This window comes from Lactuca serriola, chromosome 1 (genome assembly GCF_051521515.1).
Source record: "Lactuca serriola cultivar US96UC23 chromosome 1, Lser_US96UC23_V15, whole genome shotgun sequence".
NCBI classification, from domain to species: domain Eukaryota; kingdom Viridiplantae; phylum Streptophyta; class Magnoliopsida; order Asterales; family Asteraceae; genus Lactuca; species Lactuca serriola.
Genome location: NC_136408.1, coordinates 131615947 through 131641390, shown reverse-complemented (window position 1 = coordinate 131641390; position 25444 = coordinate 131615947).

The following is a 25444-nucleotide window of genomic DNA, read 5'->3' as shown; positions in this document are numbered from 1 at the left end:
AAAGTGAATTGATGCGATCCCATGAAATTACACTTTGCACCCTTGCTAAGAAGTTAGTGGAGCGTGTGTGGTTTACCGGCACACTAATTGGTTCTAAGCAAAGGTGGCAAAGGGTGATTCATTGTTTATCATAGTTCGATGGAGCGTGTGTGGTTTACCGGCACGTCGAATAGGTGATTGTTACAATGAAGACATCGTGTGAATTTGCATGGTAATTCACACCCGCTTTGTGATCCTCGGTATCCCAGTCACAAACGAGAGGGGCATAATCGAGATTTAAACATGCCATTGAAAAAGTTTCAATGAATCTCATCCAAACCTAGGAATTCTCAATACATTTAGAACTTAAAGTTATGTTTTATGGTGGAGAATTAGTGAATCGTCATTCACTTACCTTCAAATTGTTTACATGTTAGATTACGGTATCCCTTTTCTAATATGTAAATATTGTTGTTGGATCCTAGCCCTAATTTTCTTATTGGGTAATAATTAGGGATTCAAATTCTAATCTATCTTTGTCCTTTCTATTTGTAGATGTCAAACGCGAACAACGCTGCTGCTAGCTCATTCACATTGATGACCTTTTGTCAAAAGGTGACTTTTGATGGGACGAACTTCAGCGAATGGATAAGATACATTCGCACAATTGCTCGCTATGAGGACAAAGAGTATGTCCTCGATGAGAAGCTCGATAAAATCAACCCAGAAATCGCTACTCCGGCTGAAATGGCTACTTTTCAAACTCACGAGCGTTATGCAACGAAGGTACATTGCATCATGATATCCACCATGAATGCCGAATTCCAAAAGTCCTATGAGGACATGTATCCGTACGAAATGCACCAAGACTTGTTGGAGAGATACCACCAAGACGCGAGGCAAGAGCGTTACGAGATTTTCACTAACATGATTTCCGCCAAAATGGGTCATGGAGAATCTCTTACCGTGCACCTGCAAAAGATGCAAAGGTATGTCGATCGTCTTCGCAAGTTGAATGTTGACTTTAGGGAATACTTGGCGATCGACATGGTGTTTCATACTTTGCCTCCGTGTTACAACCAATTTAGGATGACCTACCACATGAACAAGGAAGAGGTCAGCCTAAGCAATCTCCAAGGTCTCCTTAGGGTTGCTGAAAGCAACCTCAAGGACAAGTCTGTTGCACCCACTCCAAATCCACCCGCTGCTCCTGTTTTGGCCATTGGGCAAGGAAGAGGCAAGAAGAGGAAGGCTCTGTCTAAGAGCCACTACAAGGGAAAGTCCTGAGATGGTTCCTCTTCTAGTGGGACCAAGGTTGATCCCGCTAAGCCTAACCCTAACCCAAAGGAGGCAGAGTGCCACCACTGCCACAAAATAGGGCATTGGAAGAGAAGCTACCCAGAGTACCTGCAAGCTATAAGGGAAGGAAAGATCAAGCCTTCTTTCGCAGGTATTTATACAATTAAATCTAACGATTCATCTCATGCTATTTCTTGGGTCCTTGATACCGGTTGTGGTTACCATATCTGTTCTGAATTGTAGGGACTAGAAGAAATAAGGATGTGGAGCATGGAAGAATAAATCTAATCATGGGGAATAGAAGATCGTCGCCTGTGACCAAGATTGGAGTGTATTCCTTAGTACATAGGAATGGTTTACGTTTAGATTTGAACAATTGTTGCTATTCTCCAGAAATGGCAAGAAACATCATTTCATTTCATGGTTTGTTTAGACAAGGTTTTAGATTTTCTTTTAATAATGAGAATGGTTCTATTCTTGCTTATCTAAATGGTGTCTTATATTTTGAAGAAATACCATGTAATGGAATTTATGAAACTATTATGATTGTAGATAACTTAGGAAATGATGTTTTATGCATGGATTCTTCCAATAGTATGGATACAGCATCCTTATGGCATTGTCGTCTTGGACATGTCAACAAGAAGCGCATAGCCCAACTCCAAAAGGATGGAGTGTTGGAGTCATTCGACCTTAGGGAAGATGACACATGCGAATCTTGTTTACTTGGAAAGATAACCAAGTCACCCTTCACTAGCACATGTGAAAGGGGTGAGGGTTTATTGGACCTCATACATACCAATGTATGTAGACCCTTTAGATCAACCACTAAGGATACAAACTGCTTCTATGTGACTTTTACCGATGACTATAGTAGATATGGGTATATCTACTTAATCAAACAAAAGTCAGAAACGTTTGAAAAGTTCAAAGAGTTCAAGAATGAAGTGGAGAATCAATTTGGCAGGAAAATCAAGATGCTTCGATCCGATCGAGGAGGAGAGTACCTAAGTCTTGAATTCCACGACTATCTCAAAGAGTGTGGAATAGTTTCACAATTGATGCCACCTAGGACACCACAGTTGAATGGTGTGGCAGAAAGGCGTAATCGAACCTTGTGAGACATGGTTCTCTCTATGATGAGTCGTGCTTCACTATCTATCTCATTTTGGGGGTATGCCTTAGAGACTGCCGCCCATATCCTTAACTGAGTCCCTACTAAGAAGGTTGCCAAAACACCTCACGAGATGTGTACAGGGAAGGCTCCCTCGTTAGCACATATCAAGGTTTGGGGTTGCGAGGCTTTCGTAAGACGAGATACTCACGAGAAGCTCGAACCTCGTAGTGAGCAATGTATTTTCATCGGCTACCCGCAGAAATCCTTTGGATATCTCTTCTATAGACCGAAGGACAATGTAGTCTTCATTGCCAGGAGAGGAGTTTCCCGAGAGCGAGAACTCATAAGCCAAGGAGACAGTGGGAGGCAAATCGAGCTTGAAGATATTCAAGAGTCGATAGATGAAGGAACCTCTACCGCTGGCACTCAACCCGAGGAGGAAACTCCGGTTGAGCCTATTGACTAGTCCTTACCTCTTAGACGTTCCGAAAGAGTTAGAGTTCAACCCCAGTTTTATGGTTTTCATATTACTACCGAAGGGGACACGTATATTAGTGATCGTACACTAATAAATCTAGATGAACCAAATAGCTTTAGGGAAGCCATGGCAGGCCCCGAGTCTGCAAAATGGAAAGAGGCAATGGACAGCAAGATCCAATCCATGTATGACAACCAAGTTTGGAATTTGGTTGATAATGTGCCCGGACGTAAGACCGTTGTGTGAAAATGGATCTTCAAGAAGAAGACCGACGTGGATGGAAATGTACACACATATAAGGCGCGATTGGTTGTGAAGGGCTTTACTCAAACTCTAGGAGTTGACTATGATGAGACCTTCTCACCAGTTGCGAAGATAAAATCTATTAGAGTGATGCTAGCTATTGCCGCATTTCATAATTATGAGATTTGGCAAATGGATGTCAAAACGCTTTCCTTAACGGGAAGTTGGCTGAGGATGTTTACATGGCTCAGCCAGAGGGTTTTGTTGATCCGAAGCATCCGAATAGAGTGTGTAAGCTTGAGAAGTCCATTTATGGACTTAAGCAAGCATCTCGCAGATGAAATCTTTGCTTCGATGAGAAAGTCAAAGAGTTTGGATTTGTACGAAGCGAAGATGAATGGTGTGTATATGTCAAAGCCAGTGGGAGCCTAGTTAGCTTTCTCATTTTGTATGTCGACGACATACTGCTCATAGGAAACAACATCCCGACTCTGCAGGAAGTTAAGTCCTGGCTCGGGAAGTGCTTCGCTATGAAGGACCTCGGAGAAGCTTCCTATATTTTGTGAATAAGGATAGTGAGAGAGCGAAGTAAGAAACTAATAGGACTTAGTCAGAAAACTTACTTAGAAAAAGTACTAAAATGTTTTAGTATGGAAAACTTGAAGAAGGGAGAATTACCGATACAAAGTAATGCCAAGTTGAGTAAGACTCAAAGTCCGAGTACCGAAGCTGAAATAACAGAAATGAGCCGAGTACCATATGCTTCCGCAGTTGGCTCAATCATGTATGCAGAAATTGGGCTGAAGGATGATATTAGTATAAATTAGATAGTAGTAGAAACGTGTAATAGATAAATGTAATTAACATTTGATGATTAAATAAAAGAGTATTTTTTATGAGTAATGTTACTGTCTTATGTTAATCATTTAACTATTGTTTCCTTTGCCTATTTTGACTTCCAGAATAATTGAGTTTATTAAGAATAATCGAATTGTTCAAATAGTCCACAATCGTTCATATTTTGGAAGTAGGTATGCATGAAGATTTTCATGAATTGGTATGTAGATTGTCTAAATGGTATTAGACATAGCAAAAGGTTGCTGCAACATTCATGAGTGCTTATGAACTAGTTTTGAGCATTGGAACAAACTCGCGCTTGCTGGAATCACCTTATGGAATATGATAAAAAGGGTGATCGCAAGACGATAATATCATATGGTCTTAAAACCTAGATATATGGTTTGTTATTTGTTAATTGGTTGTACATTGATAATGCGAAACCGCATCAGTAACTTGATGTTATAAAACACATTGTTGTGTATAGTTGGTTAATGAATAAGTAAATGCATATAAGTCGAAGTTTATCTGTTACTTTTATCCTAAGAGGCTAAAAGCGATATCTCAGTCGCTCGATGATTTGATTTGACTTATGTGCTGGGCCCGGTCAGAACTAAATTGATGTGTTCTACTAAGTTCTATGTCAAATAAATCTGAGATCGAGAAACCAAATGCTAGACAATTGGCTCAATAGAAATGTCTGCATGATATCTGAACAGAGGACTGTACGATCCCTTATCTAAAGGATAAGATTGATTAGATCAGATTTTGACAACGTCTTTGAGAGCTACGATTGCTAATTGGAATATACTTGTATATATAGTTACTAGACTTATCCAAGTGGGAGACTGTTGGAATAGTGTCTAAGGCTGCAACTATATTAAGCAAGTATTTGACCCGGTTGTGCATGGTCCTTTTGGGTTGCCTTCACCATAGCAACTTGACAGGATGATTTATAATGAGAGAAGGAATATTATTAATATATTATAGGAATAATATAAGGAATAATAATATTGTTATTTGATTAATGTAAGTCATAAATTAATTAGGAATTAATTTGGTGACTTAAAGAGATTAATTGAATAAAGGGGCATAAACTGTCAAGTGTATGATAGTTATACTTTGGGCTATAAATCCCTTATGGATAAAGGGGGCCGGTTTTAAGGACTTTGGATAGGCCTTGAAATCATCCAAAGGCTTATCAATTAGGGTATTGGATTGCTTAGGGCCTAAGTTATCCAATTAGGGTTTAAGGGTGAAACCCTAGGAGCCTCACTAGTATAAATAGACCCTAGGGGTCAAGAGAAATCGGCACTTGTGCTTTAGAAAGAAACCCTGGCCGATTTGATCCCCTCTCCTATCTCTAAAATCATCCTCTTGCTAGTTGGTGTTTGTAAGCCATTAGAGGAGTGACAATTGTGACTCTAAAGCTCCAAGGATAAGAATATCAAGCAAGTGATTCAAGGTAAACTTCTAATTCTAATTTCATATTGTTATTATCCTCTATTAGCGATTAGAAGTCTTGGATTCAATGTATGTTCAATTAGAGAAACCTAGATCCAAGCATTAGGGTTGCAGGAATGTCCATATGGGTAAAACCCATCAGGCACATCGTGGTTTTAGTGTTCTTAGTATTTCTGGTGTGCCACGTCGTGGCCAACTGTGCCACGTCATAACTTCTTTGTTATAACTCGGATTTTAGTGTTCTTAGTATTTCTGTAAACCTTGACACAATATCTAACATAGTAGGTAACCCACTAGAGACTTTTGTATATTTTATTTTCGAAGTTAATTTCATTATTTCAAAAGTGGTTACAATACCTGGCTTTTTAGGTCATTGCATAGAGTTGAAATATCGGGTTGTCACAGATGTGATGATCAGTGGTGGAGTTCGTGCTGGCGGTCGGAGTAGTGTGGTCTTATTTCTTCAAGTCGCCAGTTGGTGTTTATTGGTTTGTTTATTTGGTGATGATCAGTGGTGGAGTTCATGCTGACGGTCAGAGCAGAGTGGTCTTATTTCTTCAAGTCGGCAGTTACAGGTGAGTTATCCACACTATACTAAGGGGTCTAAGGTACCAAGGCCGGCCCATTGGATTTGTTAACCTAGTGGTTGTTGATATGTTGAGTTGGGTTAGTAATGTATGCCAGTTGATATGCTAGTCGGGTAGATCTGTAGGACTGCCTGTGATACTGTTTGATTACCTGTATGTGCAATTATCTGTTACATGTCGACATGTTATGTGGGATGGGTTGAGGTTATACTGCTCCGTGCGGTAGCCAACAAGCCCTAGAGTATTCCAGATATAAGTTGAGGGCCCGGTAGGCATTCCAGACTCATATTGAGGACTCAAGAGCATTCCAGATACAAGTTGAGGGCCCGGTAGGCATTCCAGACTGGTACTGAGGCCTCGATGGCATTCCATATACGAGCTGAGGGCCCGGTAGGCATTCCAGACTCGTACTGAGGGCCTAGGGTAGTCCAACTTGTAAAGTTGGGGACCCAGTGTATGCTGTTCTGTGTTATTGATATGATATGCTAATGTTGATATTGTTATGTGGACTGTATGTGTATCGGTATTTTAGGGGTAACTCACTAAGCTTTCGGGCTTACAGTTTCAGTTTATTGTTTCAGGTACATCAGAGGATCGCGACAAGACGAAGGCGTGATCGTACAGCTCCTCCTATTATATTTATGTTTCTGGGAAAAACTCTGATAACTGACATTTTGAAAACAAAGTTGTAATGTTTTTAATGAACTTGATATGTATAAAAAGTTTAAATTGGTTTGAAATTTTTGGGTATTCTTGTGATACTCGTTCTAGTATATATATTCTGCATGTACTTATACTTTTATAAAATATTGTTATATTTTAAAGTATAATTCTTGGTCAGAGTGCTTTTATCCCAATGTGTTTATAGTTGTATATTTTTTATGATTAATATACTGAATTCACTATAAACAATGCTCTGATACCAATCTGTGACACCCCTAAACCAAAACGGCGGAAACGTTCGGGGGCGGAGGACGTCATTTAAATATATCAACACATGCATTATAGTAATCAAAGTACAAAAAACCATTGCATTAATAAGTATAAGATTTACATAAGTGTTTAAACATTACGTATTCAAACATCAAAGTAGATACAGTAGAAGACAAGAGTCGCAGATCGGTACTAGACAGTCTTCTCAAAATCAAGGAAAGATTTTCAAAATGGTTTTAAATGGTTTTTGAAATAAGTAAAGGAGGATGCAAGGTGTACGATCAGCCGGAGCCAGTAAGTAGACCCTAAAATACAATACAATTATTTGATTGTGTGATATGTTAGAACAGCATGCTAGTGTTAGGCTAGGGATCTTCAGGAATTGCATGATAGAATTGCCTGATTACATGATGCCTGCTAGCCTAGGGTTTCCTTTATATGAGATTGACATCGTTACTATAGTTTCTTAGTGTATGCATCAAGGTTATACATAATTAAGATCTTATAGTCTGAGAATGTTTGATTTGGCCTTATGTTTTGTTCTTGTTTGATTGGGAGCTTAAGGTAGGATTGGATATTTGAAAGTATTTAGGGTACAGCATTATGTATGGCTAGCATACACTAGTGTTGCAGGGTTGGTGGAAGTTTCATGGCTAGGTGGGTTATGTGAGGTCGGTAGATCAGTTGTGAGATAGTTAGCATTCCTCTAGGAGTGAGGATTGAGCGCTCGCTATGTTTACGTATATTGTCAGGGTGTTGTGGTGATACTTGAGACAAATATGGGTAGGTGTGGAAGGTAGTAGGGGCCCATACTAGTGACAGCAAAGGACCCATACGCATAGTAAGGAAGTCACAACCCCTAGGGTTGGTTGGGAGTTGGTTCCCTGTTAGAGTATGGGTTATTCGAGATCTTTCTGGTGTATTGCCAGAATGGTGATTACAAGGCGTTTTGAGACTGAATCCAGGTCAGGATCGAAAGTTGTCAGTCAGGATACGTCAGTATTGTCAGGATCGTGTTAGTAAGAGCATCCGGGAGGAGGTGATTGGGATTGTTCGGGGTCAGACCTCGAAGATGTTTGGGTCTAACAAGACCGTCATGGTTGAGTAATTCGATGAGCGCTATGCAACCTTGCTGATATGGTTGCCACAGCAGCTGCATCAGCTGTAACGATGGCAAGAGGAAGGAGCTGGTCGAGCTTGTAGTATCGAGACTTGTCACTATGACATATTTTCGTGAGCAGTGGGCTGCAGTTACTTAGGATTGGGGAAATGTTCCATACTCGTTGCACTCCGCAGGTTGAGCGGGAGAAGTTAGTATATTAGTCTCTTGGTTTGAGGCTTCAGGGGTCTTGCCTGAGGTCGGGATTTCAGTTGCAGGGACTCCGAAAGGGAGCAATGATTATGATCTGTTAGAGTTTTGTATCTAGAAGTAGAATGGATAATAGATGGATAAGAATGTCGTTTCCTAGGGAAAGGATTATACTCTTCCAGTTGTTCGAGCTTCGAGCATTGAGCAGGCTTGCGACCCTAGGAGCAGGTTGTGTTCCAGCTCGGGTTAGTTGGTCCCCAGGATTGGCGACAGTATTTCAGCACTAGTGAGCGTGGATGGGTCGATGTGGCATGAGTATTTTGTGAGGTCCGGTTCGCCTTGGATCTCTTGTATCGGGATGAAAGGAATGATTGTACGATCTATTGCACTTTTGGGGACTAGACACTATGTCTTGGGAGTAGTTTGTAACCCGGTGTAGGGCAGAGGTTGCTTCGGGTACTGTAGTTCAGATATGGATGATCGAGCTGCTGAGTAAGTCAGGGTGCGAGACCCTGAATGATATTATTTCTAGAGCCGAGGGTGGGAGATTTTTCGGAGCACTTTGGGAAGAAGGGTATTATGTGGGAGGTTGTGGACAGAGTCCTATGGAATAGTTGTTCGACGTTGTCAGGATTGAATGGTTTTTAGTAATCGTTATTAATTGGCGTATGAAAGCGCCAAGGGAAGTAGCTTATTGCTGAAGTATTAGTAGAGCATCTATCTTTGAACTTCAAGACTTGAGATTGGGATCTTTCAAGCATCAGGGATTGTCAGCTAAGTTATGTTGGGCTTCACACCAGTGGGTGGTGGTTAGTGTTCTAAGTGAGGGAGAATTGGTAATTCTCAGGTTGAGCATCAGCCATTGAAGGTTTTGTCTGTTACTGCTCAAATTATGTTTTCCAGAATGGTCGGACAAACATTAATTTGTGAACCCTCAGGGAGCAGGAATTCTTCGAATGGGATTCAAGAGGCGACAGTTGCGAAGCTAGGATCATGCTACCCATTCCCTTATGCAGTGTGTTTATGCTTCCAAAGTCTTTGGGGTATGTTTCTCCCCAATGGTGAAATAGAATTTTGATTTGTATTAGACTCATTTTGCGGTAACCTTCGGGATAATTGTGGAAGTCTTCTCGGACTAGTTCTGTATTGGTTGAATCGGATCAGTCTCGATCCAGTATGGGCTTTGTGGTGAGTAAATGTGAAGTTAAGGACTCCCAATTATGTTCATGGTAGTGGTTCTTTATGTGTAATGGCGGGTATTTATGATGGTATTAGAGTCGATTCGATGTACGTGTTTGCAAGTTGGATCTAAAGTTCGTCTATCGTTCTATTCTGGGGTCGAGTGCGACCAAGGGTTGCAGGATTTTGCTTGGATAAACAACTTGATCTCTAGGTGGATCATGCATAGTGGGATTTCAACATGGTAGCATAGGTTGGTGTTGTAAAGGACATAGTGTATCAGGAGCATTCCAGTCATAGGCTGTGGGCCTAGTGATCCTAGTAGTTCATTCTTCTGTTGGAGCGATTTAGGAATGGAAACATTGTTGAGGTTCGGGCGAGCCGTAATCGGCTGCAAGGAATCACAAGATTTGTGCGAAATACGACGGTAGGTCCTTGAGCTTCAAGTTATGAGTTTGGACCAAAATTTCATATATAGTGGTATTATGATCTCGGGGAAACGGTCCAGACATGCTGAAGGTTCTGAGAGTGGTCTAGATAGGCTGAAGGCCTGGAAAGGCAGTTCAGTCATGCTAAAGAGTCGGTATGTGTTAGTGGATAAATATGAGGAGAATGAGTGAATATGTCACCATGCAATGGTAATCGAGATGGTCTGGACCCAAGTATTGATCATGATGATGGTGTTGGCTGGAGGCCGTGCATGGGCCTAGTTAGTATGTGATCGGATTCGGAGTATATGGGAGCTCAGGAATAACAGTTGCTCTACATAGATAGTGTAGAGTGGAGTTTAGCTCAGTGGAACTTATAAGTGCGGTAAGGGTTGGGGAGTAGATTTCCTGGAAAGGGAAGGTATGTAGCTCCAAAAGGAGTGTGGGTCCTCACAAAGGAAAACAGTAGTGTAAATGGATGAGCAAAAGTACTTCAGATATTGATGTAAGCATTGGGGTTGTACAAGGTATATGGAAGCACTTATGGGTAGGATGCCCGTTGAGGTTGTGGCAATGTTGGATGATGCGCAGGCATGTTTTTAGTCTCCTTGGAAGAGGAGGAGGATAGTGGTCCCAGATTGGGGATTGGGACAGAGAAAGGTAAGACAGGTGGTTAACAGACTTGGGAGTAGTCTAGACCAGTGTTGAGGACTGTAAGAGGATATTATGGTCGGAGATCAAGGACCAAGAGACGGCGATAGGGAAGTGTGAGTGGGAGTAGCACAGGAGCTGAAGGATGAGTCATCCTATCAGCATGGAAAGAGAAGAGTTGGATTCAGGGAGGAAACGGGATGAGAGTCCATCGGTGCAACTTGAGAGAAGTGGCTTCAGATGGATGAGAGATAGCAGGATAATAGTGGGTCAATACCCGGTGGTCTAGGGTGATATCTAGCTTTGTATGAGTCAAGCATTGGTTGTGACTGGGAATGATAGAAATATCATCGGGTGATCAGCGGTTGATAAATGTTGTTATCGGAGAAAGAAACCGGTAGCCGACTTGAGGCAGTAGTCAGCACACTGCAAGGGAAGAGTTGGGTTGTTAGGGTTTCAGTAGTAGTGGTTGGAAGAATCTGGGTCGGTTCGAGAACAGAAGTTGCATTGTGGGAGGGTTATCTAGATGGTGTACCACAGCAGGCTTCGAGGATGAAGCCTAATTGAAGTGGGGGAGAATTGTAACACCCCAAGTTCAGAAGTACAAGTTCAGGGTTCTAAGTGAAAGTACGGAAGGTCGACTCGGCGAGTCAATGGATAGACTCGGCAAGTCGGGTCGCGATTCTGGACGCATGTTAAGTGACCAACTCGGTGAGTCGGCAGCTGGACTCGACGAGTTGGTGCTGAAGGGAGAAAAACCCTAATCTGGGGTTTGTGCTATATATAAAGCACATTATAGCCACCCTCAACCTCTTTACTACCCATTTGAGTTCCAGAAACCCTAGTTAGTGTGTGTGAGCCTCCATTATTGAAGTTTGAGCTTGGAAGAATGATTTAAGAGGAAAAAGTTAGAAGATCAAGAGGCTAGCATCGGGAGGCCATTGTAGATCCGAAATCTATTCCTTCTTGGGCACATTTCAGAGTTAACAAGTTGTTACCTTGAGTTTCTCCTTCTAGATCCATTCTTGGTTGTTGCTTTGGGAATTTTAGCTTGATTGGAACTCATTTCGGGTTTAGATATTAGATCTGAAGTTGCAACTACAGATCTAGGTTAATAGTGAACTATGACAGCTTAAAGCATCAGCCATGGGGTTTGATTTAGAGTATCTTTGTGACAACCCGACATTTCAACTCTTTGTAATGGCCTAATAGGTCAAGTATTGTAACCACTTTTGAGTTAAAGATATTAAATTTGATAATAAAATGTCCAAAAAGTTTCTATTTAACTACCTACTATGTTTAATATCATTAAACTGAGATCGTACGTAAAAAGAATGCCCAAATCCGGCTTCGTATACTGAAGTTAAGATTTTTCCAAGTTCAGCTTAGCAACCGACAGCTAAAAAACTCGAATCGAAGATCGAACGACTTTTGGCCGGAATGACCTAAACGAGAATCGAAGGTCTCGACAATGATATTTCAGCGGTAAAAAGTCTGGCAAAAACCGACGTCAGATAAAGAAGTTATGAATTTTTAAAGAAAATCCTTAATCACGTCATTTTAATAAATAAATAATAAAAATAATTTCGGAATTTGCCGACGGAGTCTAAACGAAAGTTGTAGAGCGTAGTCTCCCCTACGCGTGGATATAAAGACCATCGAAAACGGAATTCATATGAAGAAGATATGTATATTAGAAGTTTATTAAATAAATTATATATAAATTTAATTATAAACTCTTGGTATTATCCGAAGGAGTCAGCAGATACGGCCGAAGTACGCCCTGCGTACCCTCGTACGCCCCGCGTACTCAAGGCCAAGGCCTCGGATCGTCCACGTCGCCCTAACTCTTCGACCGAGGATGCGGTCAGCAATGACGTCCCGTACGCGCTGCGTACAGGAGTACGCCCCACGTACTGATGCCCTCCAGCCCCTATATAAAGGGTGCGAGGGTGCCGACAAAATTTGCTAATTTCTTTCCTTTCGCGCGCCGAAGCTCTGCATTTCAACCCTCGGAATCATCCCAAAGGCCCGGTTTTCATATCCAAGTTGGGAAGAAAGTTTTACACTCCCGAGACTCCCGAGATTCCCGAGAATCTCGAGAGATCCGCTTTCTCGAGTAGAAGTTCTGCTCGGTTTTCTTCGCGCTTTCTTCAATCAATCAAGTGAGTTCATACCCCTAATCAATGTTTTAAGTGATTATAAATGCTTTAATGGGGGGATACAAGTAGAAACAAACATGTTATTAAATCATTGATATGTATTTTATAACTGTGTTTGTCATTTAACAGATTTCACATACAACAAAATGCGATGCATGAAATGGTTTTACATCTTAAAAACACATTGTTATCAAAAGTTTTACCTTCGAAATATATATTAAAATGACCTCAGGTTATTGGTAATCATTGTTCAAAACCCATAGAATGTCTTACAAAACCATTTTTACATTCTTGAACTAAACTATGCATATACACTTATATTCTTATATATGTATTGATGTTATAGTTTGCATCTTTCAATTAAGTTTCCCACACCCTTGAGTAGTAAGAGTGTGTAAACCTACATGATCAACCAGTTAGATTACAGTAAATTATCATAGGGAAAATTTGAAGATAACAAAACATTATTCCTATTACAAGGAATCACACAAGAGTCAGTTCATTCATGAGTCTTTACTAGTACCTTACCTAATACTTGAGTACCTTTACATATGCTTACATGATACATGAACACATTACATGAGTACCTTTACGTGGATACCTTTACCTATGTATACTTATTTGAATATTTGTATCACGAATTGCGAGGATAATTTAATTGTACCTTCTGTGTAAATTATCCTGCCTATCCCTAGTACCTTGGGATATCTAGAATAGGACCCTATCCCCAGTACCTCGGGATATATGGACGGGACTAACCATTCCGGAACCCATCTGTTAGCAACCGTGGGTGATGAACATCTACGGATGAGTAGTACGTTTTCCTGTTTACTTTATTTTGTGATACTTTCACATAAACGATGAGTAGACTAAGTACTTTTGTACTAAACAATTAAAGGAAAACTATCATTTTATAGATAAAACATTCGGGTCTTGGTAGAAGAATACATCTCAAACTGATAGGAAATAAGGGATTTTCTAGGGTTTTTCATACTTACATCAACATTTTCATTTCACGATCCACAAGGCCTTCATAACAGCTTTTCACAAACAAGGCAATGACACTTATATACTTATGAATTCACCAGCTTTAAAACTGATACTCGCTTTCAAAATAACTTGTATTCTCAGGTCGTCAGTAGACAGGTACGGAGGCCAGGTTGTGAGAAGACGGAGCAGACAAATCTCGTCTTTTATTTTGATTGTATATTTTTGGTGTCTTACTACATTGAAAGAACACACATGTATTAAAACTTTACTTATAATGCAATGGATGATGTTGTTGCTTGTTTATTATATTACGATTGTTGAATATCACAAGTAAGCCTGGGGATATATGGTCAGTCTTGGGAATGGCATAGCCTGATCAACTATGCCGGTCCAAGGAGTGATTAGCATATGCCCAAGAATGGTTGTGATGTGGCAACAAATCTAAAAACTTACCAACACAACCATAAAGAAATACCATAGGGGTATTTGGTCTTACTGTAATGATCTTAGTTAGTTCGTCTATTTTAGCTATTTCTTATATCCCTTTTCTCGCATAGATTAAAATGGATGGATTTCACCATGGCGATCCGTACTTCCCGAAACAAGGCAATGCTGGTTGGCTAGAGGCAGAACCAGAAGATGATCACCCAATCCCTTTAGATGATCATCATGCTGAGGGTTTTTCCGATAGTTCTGACTCGGAGCCAGAAGTCAACAACCTACCCCATCAGCTGCTCAAAACCCAAACCTAAACCCCCACCCTGTGTTTCAAGGACCCACACCTCTGCGGGCCACTAACTTGACTACGTGGAGTCATGAACAGGGTCAACCCATTCCCTACAATGGAGACCGAAGTTTCTACAACCTCACTGAAGGAGGTTCTGCTGATAGCGTCCTACCAATCATGGTGCGTAGGATTTCTCGAAACACGATCATGGCTCAGGCTTCTATCAATCAAATTTTGGAAGTTGACGCCAACGCTGGTGTTAACACTGTCCACCTTCGCCAACTAGAGTCTGCTCATGAAAGGACTCTGGTCCGCAATGAAAATCTGCAGAGGGAACTTGCTGAAACTCGAGCAGAAGTTAGAGAACTTCGAGCTCAGCAAGCAAGGTCAGACAGGCGTATCAGAGGACATTGAACGTCTACTATCGGGAACGAGGACTCATGCAAGCAGCTCTCGTCGCCGATAGAAGCTCATCGACTCATCTTTTGGATATAACCTAATTATTGTAAAACTTTGGTCTAATTTCCTATCTATATAAATCTTAGGCCTGTTAGGTCTTGATCTAGTCTTAATTATGTAAAATTTTTCCATCTTGGTTGATATGAGGCCTACTTCTAGGCCATTTTTCCCGAACTTGTTACATCTGAAATTCCAGTACTATTGACATATATCTAATCTTATGGAAATTATTATCCAAATGCTATCATTTTCAGTTAGTCATTCAATTCATTCTGTGGTTGGAGTATGGGGAGTTAGTCCATGAGACACATTCATAAATCATTTATTCTTATCCATGTCGTCATTTTTTAAATGTGCAGTTAAAGATGCCGCCACGCAGAAGTACAAGGCGTAAGCCAATCAACAAAACACCGATACCACCACCGCCTGTACCTGTTCAACCACCTAATCCTTTCGATGCCAGCATGTTCCAGGCAGCTTTCACAGCAGCAGTTGCAGCTACTGTGTCAGCAATCAACGCTCCTGTCCCTAGTGGATCGGGAACAGGTGCACCCCCCTCAAACCACGGCGAAAGCCATGGACACCCTCGGGAATGCACTTACAAGGATTTCACGAACGCGAAACCCCGCAGCTTCAATGGAACTGGGGGTGTTGTGGTGTTAAGGCAGTGGATCGAGAAGATGGAATCTGTCTTCGAGATCTGCGGATGCCAAGAAAGCAACAAGGTCAAGTTCGTAGCTTGTACCTTCTCTGATAGAGCATTAACATGGTGGAACAGCCATGTTAAGTATCTGACTCTGGTGGTGGCGTATTCCATCAGCTGGGAAAATTTGAAAGACATGCTAATGAAGGAGTACTGCCCTCGAGGCGAAGTACAGAAACTCGAGCAGGAGTTTTGGGGTCTGCAAATGGTAGGATCTGACATCACGACCTACACTAATAGGTTCTGTGATTTGGCGAACATATGCCCTGATATGGTTGCTCTCGAGAGCAAGAAGATCGAAAGGTATATCTGGGGACTATCACCCCAGATCCAGTCAAGTGTACTAGCTTCCAGGACTATCACTTTTGATAGTGCCAAGGAACTGGCACAATCTCTCATCAATCACCGAAAACCTCATAACCCAACAATCCCTACACCTGTGCCACAAAAGTCCAACCCCGACTACAACAAGAAGGGGTGGAATACGAGGAAAAGAAGGGCTTCGCAAGGATCCCCCAATAAACAACCTGTGGCGATCAATGCTGCCACAGTGACTCCTGTTGTCCCTGCGAACCCCTTACCAGCAAAAGCTTATGCTGGAACCCTTCCGAAGTGCATCAAATGCAGCTTCCATCACCACGGACCTTGCAAGGAGATGTTCTGCTCTAACTGCAACAAGAAGGGGCACACCGCTCGTTACTGCAAGGCTCCAACAGCTCAAGCCGCCCAGGTCCCAAATGCTGGTATAGGCCAAACATGCTACGGTTGTGGCGAGGTGGGTCACTACAAGAGGAACTGCCCTCAAGCAGGAATGGCTGGAGGGGTAGGAAGAGTTATAGCCCTAGGCCACGAGGAAGCAGTAGTTGATCCTACGATAGTTACTGGTACGTTCCTCCTCGATAACTCATATGCTTGCATACTTTTCGATAGTGGAGCTGAGAAAGTTTTGTGAGTCACAAATTTGCACACCTGCTTAAACAAAAACCATGTGCATTAGATAATCCATTCACGGTAGAAATGACTAACGGGAAAACAGAGAGTACAAACTGCATATACGTAGGTTGTACCTTAGCTTTAGATGGCCATACTTTCAAGATAGATCTCATGCCAGTCCCAATTAAATGTTTCGACGTTATCATCGGTATGAATTGGTTGAGTCTTCTTCGCGCCGACATCTTGTGCTTTGAAAAAGCAGTTCTTCTTAACCTTCCTAACAACGAAACCTTAATTATCTACGGCGACAAACCTAGTACGAGCCTTCGTATCATTTCGTGCATTCAAGCCCAGAAGTGCTTGCGAAAGGAACATCATGCATTCCTAGCACATGTCGTCGATACCAGTCAAGAACTGAAGGACATCCAGAAAATCCCAGAAGTACGCGACTTTCCCGACATATTCCCAGAAGAACTTCCCGGTTTACCACCGCAATGCCAAGTCGAGTTCAAAATCGATTTAGTGCCAGGAGCTACCCCAGTATCCAAATCTCCTTATCGTCTGGCACCGGCTGAGATGCAGGAACTTTCTAGTCAACTTAACGAACTTCTCAAGAAGAGATTCATTCGACCAAGCTTCTCACCATGGGGAGCACCGGTCTTGTTCGTCAAAAAAAAGATGGATCGTTTCACATGTGCATCGACTATAGAGAACTCAACAAACTTACCATTAAAAATCGTTATCCTTTGCCCTGCATTGACGATTTGTTTGATCAACTACAAGGAGCCAACTACTTCTCGAAGATAGATCTGCGATCCGGATACCACCAACTACGAGTGTTAGAGGAGGATGTTCCCAAGACAGCCTTTCGAACTCGTTATGGGCACTACGAATTTTTAGTGATTCCATTCGGATTAACTAACGCACCCGCAGTATTCATGGATCTAATGAATAGGGTGTGTCGTCCTTACTTGGATCAGTTCGTCATCGTCTTCATTGATGACATACTCATCTACTCTCGAAGTAAGGAGGAACATAGTCAACTTCTCCGTAAAATCTTAGAGACATTACGATCGGAGAAGCTCTACACGAAGTTCTCAAAGTGCGAATTTTGGATTCGGCGAGTCGAATTTTTAGGCCATGTGGTTAGTGAAGAAGGTATACACGTGGACCCCTCCAAGATCAAAGCCATTGAGAACTGGTCAGCACCAAAGACACCTACCGAAATTCGTCAATTTCTAGGTCTCGCTGGCTACTATCACAGGTTCATTCAAAACTTCTCCAGCATAGCGAAACCTCTTACAACCCTGACCCAGAAAGGCGTGGCCTTTGACTGGGAAGAGAAACAGGAAAGAGTGTTCCAAACGCTCAAGCGAGCCTTGTGCACCGCCCCGATACTATCCCTCCCCGAAGGGATAGAAGACTTCATTATCTATTGCGATGCATCCAATCAAGGACTCGGATGTGTTCTGATGCAGCAAGGTAAAGTCATCGCCTATGCCTCGAGACAGCTAAAGACACATGAGGTTAACTACACAACCCACGATCTTGAACTAGGAGCAGTTGTGTTCGCTCTGAAGATCTGGCGACATTACCTATACGGTACGAAAAGCACGATCTTTACATACCATAAGAGTCTGCAACACATTTTCGACCAGAAGGAGCTCAACATGAGACAACGATGGTGGGTCGAGCTACTCAGCAATTACGAATGCGAAATTCGTTATCATCCGGGTAAAGCCAATGTGGTAGCCGACGCCCTAAGTCGGAAAGAATATTCTGGTCGTAGGATCAAATCTTTGACTCTAACTATCCATTCACACTTGTCCACGCAAATAAAGGAGGCTCAGCTCGACGCTTTGAAACCTGAAAACATGGCTGGTGAATCCCTTAGAGGGACGGATAAGAACTTAGAAGCCAAGGGTGGTGGAGCCATATACCTAATGGATCCGATCTGGACACCGAAACACGGTGGTTTTAGAGACTTGGTCATGACAGAAGCTCACAACACTCGTTATTCCGTCCACCCGGGTTCAGATAAGATGTATCTGGATCTTAAAAAGTTATACTGGTGGCCTAACATGAAAGCAGATATTGCTACCTTCGTGAGTAAATGCCTTAATTGCTCAAAGGTCAAGGTTGAATACCAGAAACCCTCCGGTCTTCTACAACAACCGGAGATACCAGAATGGAAGTGGGAGCGGATCACTATGGACTTCATAACCAAGTTGCCCAAGACGACGGGTGGACTTGATTCCATATGGGTCATCGTCGATAGACTGACCAAGTCTGCACACTTCCTACCGATCAAAGAAACAGACAAGATGGAGAAACTTACCAGAACTTACATTAGGGAGATTGTAAGGCTGCACGGTGTTCCTTTATCTATCATCTCAGACCGAGATAGTAGGTTCACTTCGAGGTTCTGGCAGTCATTACAACATTCCATAGGAACTAGGCTGGACATGAGTACAGCCTACCATCCATAGACCGACGGGCAAAGTGAGAGAACTATCCAAACCATAGAAGATATGTTGTGTGCATGTGTGATTGACTTTGGAAAAGCTTGGGATACCCATTTACCTCTTGTCGAGTTTTCCTACAACAACAGTTATCACACGAGCAGAAAGGCAGCTCCATTTGAGGCCCTCTATGGCCGAAAGTGCAGATCCCCTCTATGCTGGGCTGAGGTGGGTGATACCCAGTTAGCTAAGGGACGAGTTCCCAAAAGCACACTCACGGGTCCGGAGATCATTCGGGAAACGACAGAGAAGATCGTTCAAATTCGTGAACGATTGAAAGCCTCTAGAGACTGACAGAAAAGCTACGCTGACAAGCGTAGGAAACCATTGGAGTTCCAGGTGGGCGACCGAGTCCTACTGAAGGTCTCACCCTGGAAGGGCTTGATACGCTTTGGAAAGCGTGGGAAGCTCAATCCAAGATACATAGGGCCTTTCGAGATTCTTGCGAGAATCGGTCCTATAGCTTACAAACTTCGTCTACCGCAAGAACTAAATAACATACACCCTACCTTTCACGTGTCAAACTTGAAGAAATGTTTGTCCGATGAGACCGTCGTCGTCCCTTTTGAACGAGATCGAAATCAATGAGAGTCTCCACTTTATAGAAGAACCAATTGAAATCATGGATAGGGAAATTAAAAGAACGAAACAAAGTCGCTTCCCCATCGTGAAGGTCCGCTGGAATGCAAAGCGAGGACCTGAATACACCTGGGAACGCGAAGATCAGATGAAACACAAGTACCCACATCTGTTTCCCTAATCCACAAGTGTTTTCTTACATTAAATTTCGGGACGAAATTCCCTCTAACAGGGGGATGATGTGACAACCCGACATTTCAACTCTTTGTAATGGCCTAATAGGTCAAGTATTGTAACCACTTTTAAGTTAAAGAAATTAACTTTGATAATAAAATGTCAAAAAAGTTTCTATTTAACTACCTACTATGTTTAATATCATTAAACTGAGATCGTACGTAAAAAGAAGCCCAAATCCGGCTTCGTATACTGAAGTTAAGATTTTTCCAAGTTCAGCTTAGCAACCGACATCTAAAAAACTCGAATCGATGATCGAACGACTTTTGGCTGGAATGACCTAAACGAGAATCGAAGGTCTCGACAATGATATTTCAGCGGTAAAAAGTCTGGCAAAAACCGACGTCAAATAAAGAAGTTATGAATATTTAAAGAAATTCCTTAATCACGTCATTTTAATAAATAAATAATAAAAATAATTTCGGAATTTGCCGACGGAGTCTAAACGAAAGTTGTAGAGCGTAGTCTCACCTACACGTAGATATAAAGACCATCGAAAACGGAATTCGTATGAAGAAGATATGAATTTTAGAAGTTTATTAAATAAATTATATATAAATTTAATTATAAACTCTTGGTATTATCCGAAGGAGTCAGCAGATAGGGCCGAAGTACGCCCTGCGTACCCTCGTACACCCCGCGTACTCAAGGCCAAGGCCTCGGATCGTCCACGTCACCCCAACTCTTCGACCGAGGATGCGGTCAGCAATGACGTCCCGTGCGCGCTGCGTACAGGAGTACGCCCCGCGTACTGATGCCCTCCAGCCCCTATATAAAGGGTGCGAGGGTGCCGGCAAAATTTGCTAATTTCTTTCCTTTCGCGCGCCGAAGCTCTGCGTTTCAACCCTCGGAATCATCCCAAAGGCCCGGTTTTCATATCCAAGTTGGGAAGAAAGTTTTACACTCCCGAGATTCCCGAGAATCTCGAGAGATCCGCTTTCTTGAGTAGAAGTTCTGCTCGGTTTTCTTCGCACTTTCTTCAATCAATCAAGTGAGTTCATACCCCTAATCAATGTTTTAAGTGATTATAAATGCTTTAATGGGGGGATACAAGTAGAAACAAACATGTTATTAAATCACTGATATGTATTTTATAACTGTGTTTGTCATTTAACAGATTTCACATACTACAAAATGTGATGCATGAAATGGTTTTACATCTTAAAAACACATTGTTATCAAAAGTTTTACCTTTGAAATGTATATTAAAATGACCTTAGGTTATTGTTAATCATTGTTCAAAACCCATAAAGTGTCTTACAAAACCAATTTTACATTCTTGAACTAAACTATGCATATACACTTATATTCTTATATATGTATTGATGTTATAGTTTGCATCTTTCAATTAAGTTTTCCACACCCTTGAGTAGTAAGATTGTGTAAACCTACTTGATCAACCAGTTAGATTATAGTAAATTATCATAGGGATAATTTGAAGATAACAAAACATTATTCTTATTACAAGGAATCACACAAGAGTCAGTTCATTCATGAGTCTTTACTAGTACCTTACCTGATACTTGAGTACCTTTACATATGCTTACATGATACATGAACACATTACATGAGTACCTTTACATGGATACCTTTACCTATGTGTACTTATTTGAATATTTGTATCACGAATTGCGAGGATAATTTAATTGTACCTTCTGTGTAAACTATCCTGCCTATCCGTAGTACCTTGGGATATCTAGAATAGGACCCTATCCCCAGTACCTCGGGATATATGGACGGGACTAACCATTCCGGAACCCCTCTGTTAGCAATAGTGGGTGATGAACATCTACGGATGGTTATGGTTATTACTTATACTAGGAGTACCTTTACAGGGACTAACCCTTCCTCCCCCTGCTGCTGCTACAGAGGACAATTGGACAATCTTCGGATGTCCATTAGGTTATATAGGTTGTGTTACCCCTAGTACCTTGGGATAACAGTTACATATGCTGTGTTTGTCCTAGTACCCAGTGACAACACTTTCAGTAGTACGTTTTCCTGTTTACTTTATTTTGTGATACTTTCACATAAACGATGAGTAGACTAAGTACTTTTGTACTAAACAATTAAAGGAAAACTATCATTTTACAAATAAAACATTCGGGTCTTGGTAGAACACTACATCTCAAACTGATAGGAAATAAGGGATTTTCTAGGGTTTTTCATACTTACATCAACATTTTCATTTAACGATCCACAAGGCCTTCATAACAGCTTTTCACAAACAAGGCAATGACACTTATATACTTATGAATTCACCAGCTTTAAAGCTGATACTCGCTTTCAAAATAACTTGTATTCTCAGGTCGTCAGTAGACAGGTACGAAGGCCAGGTTTTGAGAAGACGGAGTAGACAAATCTCGTCTTTTGTTTTGATTATATATTTTTGGTGTCTTACTACAATGAAAGAACACACATGTATTAAAACTTTACTTATAATGCAATGGATGATGTTGTTGCTTGTTTATTATATTACACTGTTGAGATACTGTACATGACGTCCTCTATCCCTGAACGTTTCCGCCGTTCGTGGTTTTGGGGTGTGACAGATTGGTATCAGAGCATTGTTTATAGTGAATATAGTATATCAACCCATAAAAGATATACTAACTATAAATGCATGGGATTAAAACACTCTGTCTAAGATATATGCTTTTAAAATATTTAACAAAGTATACATGCCTGCATTCATACTAAAACCAGTGTCACAATGACAAAGAACAAAAGTATTACGATTGTTGAATATCACAAGTAAGCCTGGGGATATATGGTCAGTCTTGGGAATGGCATAGCCTGATCAACTATGTTGGTCCAAGGAGTGATTAGCATATGCCCAAGAATGGTTGTGATGTGGCAACAAGTCTAAAAACTTACCAACACAACCATAAAGAAATACCATAGGGGTATTTGGTCTTACTGTAATGATCTTAGTTAGTTCGTCTATTTTAGCTATTTCTTATATCCCTTTTCTCGCGTAGATTAAAATGGCTGGATTTCACCATGGCGATCCGTACTTCCCGAACCAAGGCAATGCTGTTTGCTAGAGGCAGAACCAGAAGATGATCACCCAATCCCTTTAGATGATCATCATGCTGAGGGTTTTTCTGATAGTTCTGACTCGGAGCCAGAAGTCAACAACCTACCCCCCCAGCTGCTCAAAACCCAAACCTAAACCCCCGCCCTGTGTTTCAAGGACCCACACCTCTGTGGGCCACTAACTTGACTACGTGGAGTCATGAACAGGGTCAACCCATTCCCTACAATGGAGACCGAAGTTTCTACAACCTCACTGAAGGAGGTTCTGCTGATAGCGTCCTACCAATCACGGTGCGTAGGATTTCTCGAAACACGATCATGGCTTACGATTCTATCAATCAAATTTTGGAAGTTGACGCCAACTCTGGTGTTTACACTATCCGCATTCGCCAACTAGAGTCTACTCATGAAAGGACTCTGGTCCGCAATGCAAATATGCAGAGGGAACTTGCTGAAACTCGAGCAGAAGTTAGAGAACTTCGAGCTCAGCAAGCAAGGTCGGACAGGCGTATCAGAGGACATTGAACGTCTACTGTCGGGAACGAGGACTCATGCAAGCAGCTCTCGTCGCCGATAGAAGCTCATCGACTCATCTTTTGGATATAACCTAGTTATTGTAAAACTTTGGTCTAATTTCCTATCTGTATAAATCTTAGGCCTGTTAGGTCTTGATCTAGTCTTAATTATGTCAAAATTTTCCATCTTGATTGATGTGAGGCATACTTCTAGGCTATTTTTCCCGAACTTGTTACATCTGAAATTCCAGTACTATTGACATATATCTAATCTTATGGAAATTATTATCCAAATGCTATCATTTTCAGTTAGTCATTCTATTCATTCTATGGTTGGAGTATGGGGAGTTAGTCCATGAGACACATTCATAAATCATTTATTCTTATCCATGTCGTCATTTTTTAAACGTGCAGTTAAAGATGCCGCCACGCAGAAGTACAAGGCGTAATCCAATCAACGAAACACCGATACCACCACCTCCACCACCGCCTGTACCTGTTCAACCACCTAATCCTTTCGATGCCAGCATGTTCCATGTAGCTTTCACAGCAGCAGTTGCAGCTGCTGTGTCAGCAATCAACACTCCTGTCCCAGGTGGATGGGGAACAGGTGCACCCCCCTCGAACCACGGCGAAAGCCATGGACACCCTCGGGAATGCACTTACAAGGATTTCACAAACGCGAAACCCCGCAGCTTCAATGGAACTGGGGGTGTTATGGTGTTAAGGCAGCAGATCGAGAAGATGGAATCTGTCTTCGAGATTTGCGGATGCCAAGAAAGCAACAAGGTCAAGTTCGCAGCTTGTACCTTCTCTGACAGAGCATTAACATGGTGGAACAGCCATGTTAAGTATCTGACTCTGGTGGTGGAGTTTTGGGGTCTGCAAATGGTAGGATCTGACATCACGACCTACACTAATAGGTTCTGTGATTTGGCGAACATATGCCCTGATATGGTTGCTCTCGAGAGCAAGAAGATCGAAAGGTATATCTGGGGACTATCACCCCAGATCCAGTCAAGTGTACTAGCTTCCAGGACTATCACTTTTGATAGTGCCAAGGAACTGGCACAATCTCTCATCAATCACCGAAAACCTCATAACCCAACAATCCCTACACCTGTGCCACAAAAGTCCAACCCCGACTACAACAAGAAGGGGTGGAATACGAGGAAAAAAGGGCTTCGCAAGGATCCCCCAATAAACAACTTGTGGCGATCAATGCTGCCACAGTGACTCCTGTTGTCCCTGCGAACACCTTACCAGCAAAAGCTTATGCTGGAACCCTTCCGAAGTGCATCAAATGCAGCTTCCATCACCACGGACCTTGCAAGGAGATGTTCTCCTCTAACTGCAACAAGAAGGGGCACACCACTCGTTACTGCAAGGCCCCAACAGCTCAAGCCGCCCAGGTCCCAAATGCCGGTATATGCCAAACTTGCTACGGTTGTGGCGAGGTGGGTCACTACAAGAGGAACTCCCCTAAAGCAGGAATGGCTGGAGGGGTAGGAAGAGTTATGGCCCTAGGCCACGAGGAAGCAGTAGCTGATCCTACGATAGTTACTGGTACGTTCCTCCTCGATAACTCATATGCTTGCGTACTTTTCGAGAGTGGAGCTGAGCAAAGTTTTGTGAGTCACAAATTTGCACACCTGCTTAAACAAAAACCATGTGCATTGGATAATCCATTCACGGTAGAAACGGCTAACGGGAAAACAGAGAGTACAGACTGCACATACATAGGTTGTACCTTAGCTTTAGACGGCCATACTTTCAAGATAGATCTCATGCCAGTCCCAATTAAATGTTTCGACGTTATCATCGGTATGGATTGGTTGAGTCTTCTGCGCGCCGACATCTTGTGCTTTGCAAAAGCAGTTCGTCTTAACCTTCCTAACAACGAAACCTTAATTATCTACGGCGACAAACCTAGTACGAGCCTTCGTATCATTTCGTGCATTCAAGCCTAGAAGTGCTTGCGAAAGGAACATCATGCATTCCTAGCACACGTCGTCGATACCAGTCAAGAACTGAAGGACATCCAGAAAATCCCAGAAGTACGCGACTTTCCCGACAT